We start from the raw sequence: 7,500 nt of genomic DNA, 5'->3' as shown, positions 1-7,500 counted from the left end.
TGACGGATTCTTAGAACGGACGGAAAGAGTCGGGCAAGCCTGTCAAAGCTTTGAGCGAATGTCAAAAGCTTTAGACTTCCGCGAACTCTCCGGCTTGCACTGAGACGCGAGGTCGATGTGCTAAGCACCACGGGGCCCCTTTCGCCTGCAGGTCCCGAGCCGCCAACATGTTCTTAGTATCGTGTTCTCCAAACCTGGGTGACGGGCACCGCAGGGAGGCAGAGCCATCGCACTTGCCGGGTGGCAGAGGAAGGACCGGACTATGTACAATAGCGGCCAACGACTCCCAGAGCCGGTAGTGCGGCGTCTGCTCTCAGCCTAAGAGGCTTCTGGGAGTGCTCAGGCAAGGGTCAGCCTGCACCCTTGCTGGCAGCACCCAGGGGAACCAGGACGCTTGCATCTCTCGCCTTCATTTTCGACACAAACGCCTGAGGAGGGAAGCCAACCCTCCGTGTGTCAAGAGACCGTCCCCGCCCCGGCCTCCGACTGATTCTTAGAACGGACGGAAAGAGTCAGGCAAGCCTGTTAAGACTTCCGCGAACTCTCCGGCTTGCACTGAGACGCGAGGTCGATGTGCTCAGCACCACGGGGCCCCTTTCGCCTGCAGGTCCCGAGCCGCCAACATGTTCTAAGTATCGTGTTCTCCAAACCTGGGTGACGGGCACCGCAGGGAGGCAGAGCCATCGCACTTGCCGGGTGGCAGAGGAAGGACCGGACTATGTACAATAGCGGCCAACGACTCCCAGAGCCGGTAGTGCGGCGCCTGCTCTCAGCCTAAGAGGCTTTTGGGAGTGCTCAGGCAAGGGTCAGCCTGCACCCTTGCTGGCAGCACCCAGGGGAACCAGGACGCTTGCATCTCTCGCCTTCATTTTCGACACAAACGCCTGAGGAGGGAAGCCAACCCTCCGTGTGTCAAGAGACCGTCCCCGCCCCGGCCTCCGACTGATTCTTAGAACGGACGGAAAGAGTCAGGCAAGCCTGTTAAGACTTCCGCGAACTCTCCGGCTTGCACTGAGACGCGAGGTCGATGTGCTCAGCACCACGGGGCCCCCTTCGCCTGCAGGTCCCGAGCCGCCAACATGTTCTAAGTATCGTGTTCCCCAAACCTGGGTGACGAGCACCGCAGGGAGGCAGAGCCATCGCACTTGCCGGGTGGCAGAGGAAGGACCGGACTATGTACAATAGCGGCCAACGACTCCCAGAGCCGGTAGTGCGGCGCCTGCTCTCAGCTTAAGAGGCTTTTGGGAGTGCTCAGGCAAGGGTCAGCCTGCACCCTTGCTGGCAGCACCCAGGGGAACCAGGACGCTTGCATCTCTCGCCTTCATTTTCGACACAAACACCTGAGGAGGGAAGCCAACCCTCCGTGTGTCAAGAGACCGTCCCCGCCCCGGCCTCCGACTGATTCTTAGAACGGACGGAAAGAGTCAGGCAAGCCTGTCAAAGATTTGAGCAGATGTCAAAATCTTTTAAGACTTCCGCGAACTCTCCGGCTTGCACTGAGACCCGAGGTCGATGTGCTCAGCACCACGGGGCCCCTTTCGCCTGCAGGTCCCGAGCCGCCAACATGTTCTAAGTATCGTGTTCCCCAAACCTGGGTGACGAGCACCGCAGGGCGGCAGAGCCATCGCACTTGCCGGGTGGCAGAGGAAGGACCGGACTATGTACAATAGCGGCCAACCACTCCCAGAGCCGGTAGTGCGGCGTGCGAGGTCTGCTCTCAGCGGAAGAGGGTTTTGGGAATGCTCAGGCAAGGGCCAGCCTGCACCCTTCCTGGCCGCTCCCACGGGAACCAGGCTACTTGCAATCCTTTCCCCCAATAGCAAGTGCCTTTTGGAGGGACGGCCGGAGTCAACGTGGGGTTTGCCCGCCCTCCAAAGTGTCAAGAGACCGCCGCACAGGCCTCTGACTGATTCTTAGAACAGGCAGCAAGAGTTGGGTAAGTCTGTCGAAAATTTGACAAAGTGTCAAAAATTAGACTTCCGAGAGCTCTTGGGCATGCACACAGGCCTGTCATTCAAGTGCTCTGCCCGCGGAACCGTTTTTCGGATGCCTTTCAAAGTGGTCCCGCGCCGCCATTTTGTTCTAAAAATCGTGTTCCCAGAAATCTCCGGGTACCCCGCCAACCTCACTGTGTCACAATGTCAAGTGGCACTGAATGGGTCTGAATTTCAAATTCGACTGCTTCGCTCTGGAACTCGAACCCGGCAAAACCGTTTGGATTTTTCCCGGTCCAGACTTCCGCGGCAGACAAAGTTAAAGTTTTCGGGCTGCAGACTCAAAACGACATCTGGCCAACCGCCGGGCTCAATTCGCCCAGTTCCTCCGGCACTTCGGAACTCATGTTCGGCATGAGTTTTTGAATCTTTCCCGATGCTTCGGCATTTTCCTCCGCTGACACTTAGAATATTTTTCACACTTGGCCGAAAATTTTTCTAAGTTTTTCTGGTTACTGATTTCTTCTTTTCGGGCATTTTTCTAAGTTTTCTTGGTTACTCATTTCTCATTTTCAAACATTTTTCTAAGTTTTTCTGGTTACTGATTTCTTCTTTTTGGGCATTTTTCTAAGTTTTCTTGGTTACTCATTTCTCATTTTCAAACATTTTTCTAAGTTTTTCTGGTTACTCATTTCTCATTTTCAAACATTTTTCTAAGTTTTTCTGGTTACTGATTTCTTCTTTTTGGGCATTTTTCTAAGTTTTCTTGGTTACTCATTTCTCATTTTCAAACATTTTTCTAAGTTTTTCTGGTTACTGATTTCTTCTTTTTGGGCATTTTTCTAAGTTACTCATTTCTCATTTTCAAACATTTTTCTAAGTTTTCTTGGTTACTCATTTCTCATTTTCAAACATTTTTCTAAGTTTTTCTGGTTACTGATTTCTTCTTTTTGGGCATTTTTCTAAGTTTTCTTGGTTACTCATTTCTCATTTTCAAACATTTTTCTAAGTTTTTCTGGTTACTCATTTCTCATTTTCAAACATTTTTCTAAGTTTTTCTGGTTACTGATTTCTTCTTTTTGGGCATTTTTCTAAGTTTTCTTGGTTACTCATTTCTCATTTTCAAACATTTTTCTAAGTTTTTCTGGTTACTCATTTCTCTTTTCAAACATTTTTCTAAGTTTTTCTGGTTACTCATTTCTGCTTTTCCAACGTTTTACTAAGTTTTTCTGGTTACTCAGTTCACACTTTTAAACATTTTCGGGCATTTTTCTACGTTTTTCATGTTACTCATTTAGCACTTTCAGGCACTTTCCTATGCTTTCCTGCTTACTGATTTCACACTTTTAAGCATCTTCGGGCATGTTCCCTAAGTTTTGCAGTTCATTCGTTTGGGACAGTCAGGCAACTTTCCTAAGCTTTCCTGGTAACCGAATTCATATTGTTGAGAACTTTGGAACCCTTCCCTAAGCTGTGCTGGTTACTCACTTTACCTCTTCAGACACTTGCCCCCGTTGTGACAGAGACCACTTCCCGACTCGGGAAATGCACCAAATTCGGCCTGAACTCAGAGGGCAGTCCCCCCTCGAAGGCGTGAAGTCGGCAGAATCGCCGGGTCAAATCCGGCTGAGCTACCCGGCTTGGAAGCCTCAAAGTCGGTATGAGCTGTCAGGTTCACTCCCATCCCCGTTTGGACCACTTCCCGACTCGGGAAATTCACCAAATTCGGCCTGAACTCAGAGGACAGTCCCCCCTCGAAGGCGTGACAGTCGGCAGAACCGCCGGATCAAATCCGGCTGAGCTACCCGGCCCCGAAGCCTCAAAGTCGGTAAGAGCTGTCAGGTTCACTCCCATCCCCGTTTGGACCACTTCCCGACTCGGGAAATTCACCAAATTCGGCCTGAACTTATACAACAGTCCCCCCTCGAAGGCGTGACAGTCGGCAGAACCGCCGGATCAAATCCGGTTGAGCTACCCGGCTTGGAAGCCCCAAAGTCGGTAAGAGCTGTCAGGTTCACTCCCATCCCCGTTTGGACCACTTCCCGACTTAGGAAATTCACCAAATTCGGCCTGAACTTAGAGGAGAGTCCCCGCTCGAAGGCGTGGAAGTCGGCAGAATCGCCGGGTCAAATCCGACTGAGCTACCCGGCCCCGAAGCCTCAATGTCGGTAAGAGCTGTCAGGTTCACTCCCATCCCCGTTTGGACCACTTCCCGACTCGGGAAATTCACCAAATTCGGCCTGAACTTAGACAACAGTCCCCCCTCGAAGCCGTGGCAGTCGCTAGAACCGCCGGATCAAATCCGGTTGAGCTACCCGGCTTGGAAGCCCCAAAGTCGGTATGAGCTGTCAGGTTCACTCCCATCCCCGTTTGGACCACTTCCCGACTTAGGAAAATCACCAAATTCGGCCTGAACTCAGAGGGCAGTCCCCCCTCGAAGGCGTGAAGTCGGCAGAACCGCCGGATCAAATACGGCTGAGCTACCCGGCCCCGAAGCCTCACAGTCGGTATGAGCAGTCAGGTTCAGTCCCATCCCAGTTTGGGCCATTTCCCGACTTAGGAAATTCGCCAAATTCGGCCTGAACTTATACAACAGTCCCCCCTCGAAGGCCAGGACGTCCGCAGAATCGCCGGGTCAAATCCGGCTGAGCTACCCGATTTGGAAGCCTTCAACACAAAACCCATCCGTCAATGCCACTCAAAAAGGGCCCAAATTCAGAAACACCCCTTTCAAAAGGTACCACTTCCTCGGAGACACGACCGGGACACGCTCCCCTCGGCGAAAATTAAGCCCCCACCACTAACTGAAGCCCACCGCAGCCCCAACTTCAACGGAGAAATCAGTAACCAATTCAAAAATGCACTTGGTTACTGACTTCTACTGCCTCAAAAATATTCTAAGTGCGCTGGTTACTGATTTGTACTGACTGAAAAATATTCTAAGTGTCAGCGGTTACTGATTTGTACTGCTCAAAAATATTCTAAGTGTCGCTCGTTACTGATTTGTACTGACTGACAAATATTCTACGTGTCGCTGGTTACTGATTTGTACTGTCTGAAAAATATTCTAAGTGTCCCTGGTTACTGATTTGTACTGCACCAAAAATATTCTAAGTGTCCTGGTTACTGATTTGTACTGCTGAAAAATATTCTAAGTGTCGCAGGTTACTGATTTGTACTGACTGAAAAATTTTCTAACCGCCGGGTCAAATCCGACCGGGCCAGCCGGCTTGGAAGCCCAAGGTCGGTATGAGCTGTCAGATTCAACTCCATCACCATTTGGACCACTTCCCGACTTAGAAAATTCACCAAATTCGGCCTGAACTCAGAGGGCAGTCCCCCTCGAAGGCGACTGCTTCAAAAATATTCAAGTGTCGCTGGTTACTGATATGTACTGCTTCGAAAATATTCTAAGTGTCACTGGTTACTGATTTGTACTGACTCAAAAATATTCTAAGTGTCCTGGTTACTGATTTGTACTGACTGAAAAATATTCAAGTGTCGCTGGTTACTGATTTGTACTGCTCAAAAATATTCTAAGTGTCCCGGTTACTGATTTGTACTGACTGACAAATATTCTCTGTGTCGCTGGTTACTGATTTGTACTGCTGAAAAATATTCTAAGTGTCCTGGTTACTGATTTGTACGGACTGAAAAATTTTCTAACCGCCGGGTCAAATCCTGCCGGGCCAGCCGGCTTGGAAGCCTCAAGGTCGGTACGAGCTGTCAGATTCAACCCCATCCCCGTTTGTACCACTTCCCGACTTAGGAAATTCACCAAATTCGGCCTGAACACAGAGGGCAGGCCCCCCTCGAAGGCCAGGCATTCGGCAGAACCCCCGGGACAAATACGACTGTGCTACCCGGCCCCGAGCCTCAAAGTCGGTATGAGCTGTTAGGTTCACTCCCAACCCCGTTTGGACCACGTCCCGACTTAGGAAATTCACCAAATTCGGCCTGAACTTAGACAACAGTCCCCCCTCGAAGCCGTGACAGTCGGCGGAACCGCCGGATCAAATCCGTCTGAGCTACCCGGCTTGGAAGCCCCAAAGTCGGTATGAGCTGTCAGGTTCACTCCCATCCCCGTTTGGACCACTTTCCGACATAGGAAATTCACCAAATTCGGCCTGAACTCAGAGGGCAGGCCCCCCTCGAAGGCCAGGCATTCGGCAGAACCGCCGGGTCAAATCCGACTGTGCTACCCGGCCCCAAAGCCTCAAAGTTGGTATGAGCAGTTAGGTTCACTCCCAACCCCGTTGGGACCACTTCCCGACTTAGGAAATTCACCAAATTCGGCCTGAACTTAGACAACAGTCCCCCCTCGAAGGCGTGACAGTCGGTAGAACCGCCGGGTCAAATCCGGCTGAGCTACCCGATTTGGAAGCCTTCAACACAAAACCCATCCGGCAATGCCACTCAAAAAGGGCCCAAATTCAGAAACACCCCCTTCAATAGTACCACTTCCTCGGAGACACTACCGGGACACGCTCCCCTCGGCGAAAATTAAGCCCCCACCACTAACTGAAGCCAACCGCAGCCCCAACTTCAACGGAGAAATCAGTAACCAATTCAAAAATGCACTTGGTTACTGATTTGTACTGCTTCAAAAATATTCTAAGTGTCGCTGGTTACTGATTTGTACTGCTCCAAAAATATTCTAAGTGTCGTGGTTACTGATTTGTAATGCTCCAAAAATATTCTAAGTGTCAGTGGTTACTGATTTGTAATGCTTCAAAAATATTCTAAGTGTCGCTGGTTACTGATTTGTACTGCTTCAAAAATATTCTAAGTGTCAGTGGTTACTGATTTGTACTGCTCCAAAAATATTCTAAGTGTCGCTGGTTACTGATTTGTACTGCTTCAAAAATATTCTAAGTGTCGTGGTTACTGATTTGTACTGCTCCAAAAATATTCTAAGTGTCGCTGGTTACTGATTTGTACTGCTTCAAAAATATTCTAAGTGTCAGCTGGTTACTGATTTGTACTGCTTCAAAAATATTCTAAGTGTCAGTGGTTACTGATTTGTACTGCTTCAAAAATATTCTAAGTGTCGCTGGTTACTGATTTGTACTGCTTCAAAAATATTCTAAGTGTCGCTGGTTACTGATTTGTACTGCTTCAAAAATATTCTAAGTGTCGCTGGTTACTGATTTGTACTGCTCCAAAAATATTCTAAGTGTCGCTGGTTACTGATTTGTACTGCTTCAAAAATATTCTAAGTGTCAGTGGTTACTGATTTGTACTGCTTCAAAAATATTCTAAGTGTCGCTGGTTACTGATTTGTACTGCTTCAAAAATATTCTAAGTGTCAGTGGTTACTGATTTGTACTGCTCCAAAAATATTCTAAGTGTCGCTGGTTACTGATTTGTACTGCTTCAAAAATATTCTAAGTGTCAGTGGTTACTGATTTGTACTGCTCCAAAAATATTCTAAGTGTCGCTGGTTACTGATTTGTACTGCTTCAAAAATATTCTAAGTGTCAGCTGGTTACTGATTTGTACTGCTTCAAAAATATTCTAAGTGTCGCTGGTTACTGATTTGTACTGCTACAAAAATATTCTAAGT

The sequence above is a fragment of the Hemiscyllium ocellatum genome (assembly GCF_020745735.1).
Source record: "Hemiscyllium ocellatum isolate sHemOce1 chromosome 15 unlocalized genomic scaffold, sHemOce1.pat.X.cur. SUPER_15_unloc_17, whole genome shotgun sequence".
Taxonomy (NCBI): domain Eukaryota; kingdom Metazoa; phylum Chordata; class Chondrichthyes; order Orectolobiformes; family Hemiscylliidae; genus Hemiscyllium; species Hemiscyllium ocellatum.
This window is presented reverse-complemented; position numbering follows the sequence as displayed.